This window comes from Propithecus coquereli, unplaced genomic scaffold, assembly GCF_000956105.1.
Source record: "Propithecus coquereli isolate 6110/MARCELLA unplaced genomic scaffold, Pcoq_1.0 Scaffold24, whole genome shotgun sequence".
NCBI classification, from domain to species: domain Eukaryota; kingdom Metazoa; phylum Chordata; class Mammalia; order Primates; family Indriidae; genus Propithecus; species Propithecus coquereli.
The window spans coordinates 9,661,632-9,665,441 of NW_012147952.1; positions in this window are offsets into that span (position 1 = coordinate 9,661,632).

The following is a 3,810-nucleotide window of genomic DNA, read 5'->3' on the forward strand; positions in this document are numbered from 1 at the left end:
AGATGTTTAATTTTTTTTTCTGTTTATATCCTGCTGCTATTAGACCAATTTATAAATCTGGATGCTCTTATTATTATCTCCTTTAAGCCTTCTGAACTAGATACATATCAAGCCCTAAGTGGAAAAAAAACAACTTTTATCCTTCAAAAGATCTGTTTCTTCTGCAAAAAACAATAAGAAACTTGAAAGTGAAAGGTCAGCTCTTACAGACTCAGAGAGACAGTTTCACACTGAGACAAGATCTCCCAATATGTGTCAGCCAGGCCTTTTTATGGTTTTGTTTTTTAGGTTTGTTTTTAATGAAATGGTCAAAATTTTTATAATATAGCAGAAAGCAATTGCTGTCTTTCCAGCAATTGAAATAAGCAGTTAATATTTAGATTTGGAAGTTGTAATAGTGTGTGGTCTAATATGAGGAAGAAGCATGTTGTCATGCTTCCCCGAAATGTTAGTTATTATGGCCAAACTGTAGTGACAAAACACTCATTTCCCTTACTGATATTGCACTTCTAGGAGGTTTCCTTATAACTATCAGAGAAGTATTTTAATTGTGTGTTGATACAATGACATTAAATTTGGTATTTGATATATAGCCTGACACAACCAAGGAATCTGTGCTATATCTAGACATATGATTTAAACTTCAGATTACTCATGTATTCATATTTACGAAGCATGGAATATATACTACCTCTCTGATAATTCCCTCCTGAGTAGGCAGAAGATAGTATACATGTTAATAAATTATACAAGACCACACACGCTGGATGTATCTTCCTGGTTTATGGGATGGAAGTCTTACTGGGATATGGGGTTTCCCTCTCATCTGCTCCTTATTTAGACCAGCAGTGCAGATTCTGTGAAGAATCAATGTACTCAGCGAATTAGAAACAATGGAAAGTATTGGTAGAGTCAATAACAGGCTGAAGTTTCTCTTAAAGCCTTTGACTTAGTTGGCTGTGATTCCCCTGTGAAGTTAACCTTTGTATTACCTGCAGAGGATGCCAAAATTGACTTCCCTTGGCCACATTTCTGCCAAGGAGCAGAGTGATCCCTGCACAGTTTTGCTGCACAGACAGCTATGGGAAAAACATAAAAGGCATTAATTAGGAATATAAATATGGTCTGTCTCTGAGAGTCTTATTGGCAGGTGGAAAGTAGTTCCCTGGGACTGGAAAGTGCCAGACACACTTTGTCCTCAGGTTCACCTCATGGCTCCCAGTGCCTTCTTGGAGACACACTGTTCTTTCTTTTATTCAGCTTATCTTTTAGCAGTATAACCTTTTTATTAAAACAGGGAATCAAAATATCTCATGACTTAAACTCTGAGGCTTGTTTAATCTGTTAAACCTTTTATATTTATTTGCATAATTAAACATTCATTGAACAACTACTGTTCCATGTTGGCAAAATGTTGAATATTTAAACTAATGAATGAAATTCCTGAAGAAAGGATCAGAAAATTAATTATAACTCACCCTAGAAGATAGAATTTGAAAAAAAATGATAGGGAAAATATAGGAGATAATGAAAATTGCACAAAGCAATATACCATTTATTTAAGGTATTTAATAATAACTTAGATAATAATGATCTTACCAGACACATAGTAATTTATTTTAATTTTGGGGTTTCTCTTAATTTGCCGCTGCTCATGCCTGTTTCTTTAAAGCTCATCAACATATTATATATGTACACATTTTCATTTCCATCTGCTTTCAGACCAGATTAAAATGCACAGGTTTATTAATTACAATTTAGGTAGACTCTATCTTTAAGCTATAAAGAGAGTTATAATATGCTCAAAAGTAAGCTGTTCCTCAATGATTTTCAGGATGATAGGAATGTTTCTTATAAACATATTAATATAAACCCTTTTCGGGCATGTGGATTTGTGTTAAAGTATATCTCATAGGTTCAGTTTTCTAAGTAAGGTTCTTTTTCAAAACTATATGCCTGAGTTATGTTTTGCTTTAAGTCTTGGGATATGTCTTATTTTTTCATAAGTTGATTATAATTATTATTTAATAATTTATTTTAATGAAGACACAACTATAAAAGGATAAACAATCTAAACATAAGAAGATCAATCTCCCATTTTAATGTGTTTTGTGTATTTGATGACTGTGCTTTATTTTACAAATTTAAAATTGGTAAAATCATAACAAATACATTTAACATAAATCTGAAAGAAACTAATCTGCATTTTAACTTTTTTTTGCTTGTAAATTAAACACAATAAGAAGAATCTTCAATGACTTTTTAAAAATATCTTGAAACAAAAGTCAAGTCATGAGTTGTTTACATAACACTTTGGACATTCTCTTCAACAGTTACAGATTTTAAGACTTGTAATGTATTTGGCTATCATGCTCACTCATTATTCTTGTCTTTTTGTATTGATAGTTTAGTTTAATAAAACCTAGTATTTTTTAGGAAATGTTACCATTTGATATGAGTTGGAGTTTGTAGTATGTTCCTATATTTTTAAACAATTTGCAATACTGTCCAGTCTGCCCTAGCCCCATGCTCATCCTAGTCCCTGGAATATCTCAGCTTTCCAAGCATCTTCAATCATCAAAATCATGTGGATGACTCACAAAGTCCTATGTTCTACTCAGCCCTCTATCCTATGTGCTGGCTGTGACTTTTCAGTGGAAATCTTGACATGGATGTCTTCCAGATACATCAAACTTGATTATCCAAAGATAAGCCTTCTTTATTTCTTCTTATCTTAATTCCTTACTTCAGTGAATTGTATCATATTTTACCTACTTCTAAGACCTGGGAGCTAAGGGCTATATTTGAGTTTTCCTTTTTCCTCACCCTCCTATACCTAATTGATCATGGAATCCTGTTGACTGTACCTCCGAGGCTACCACTATTAAATTAAAATTGTCTGTTTACCAGATCTCCTGCCTACTGTTTTGGCTCTCTCTAATCTACTTATTGTATGAGGCCACTATGACCTTTCTAAAACTGAAAGATAGTCACGCCACTTCTCTGTTTCACATGCCCTGGGCTGCCAAGATTGCAGGTGTACTCACAGGATTCATGAGACTCTCAGCACCTGTAGCTTCCTCTTTATACTGCTCTCCAGGCTAACCGCCCCTCACTGTGACCCTCAGCTCTGTCTCACTGCCATGTCTCCCAACAGGCTGTGCCCAGTGTATTAAATATTGTTTGCCCTCTCCCCTCCCATTTCTCCATTAACAGTTATAACTCCAAATTGAACATCTGTCTCAGTCCGCATGTCTATTTCCCTAAAAGCTTCCTATGATGTCCCCTTTAAACCTCTCTTCCAGATTGGTGTAGGAATCTCTTCAATGTGCTCCCATTGCACACTGTATTTTATTCTCATATTATCCATCATATTTTTATTAAAATTGATTATTTAGTTGCTTCCAAAATTAATTGTTATTTTATTGCATTTATCTCCCACTAGATTATGGTCACTATTTGAGACTTTCAATCTTTTCTTAATATTGTATCTCTTTTGCCTAGGACAATGACCACATATAGGTGCTTTATTGAATAGTGAATGCTTGGATGTTGGTATCTTCAGTGAATTGACTTAAAAGTGATTAATAAACAGTTTTGCTAAAAACTATTTACATATCCTGATACTCCCTCCCTTCTCTACTGTAAACAAAATCTAATGAGTTAAAATTGATTCAAAAATAGTACCTTTAAATATAGCATCAGTATGATATTATGAATGGAAATATATATCTAAGACTTAGCAGAAAACTTATATACAAATGCTAACTGATATCTTGTCAAATTGACGTAAGATCATATTTAATTTAA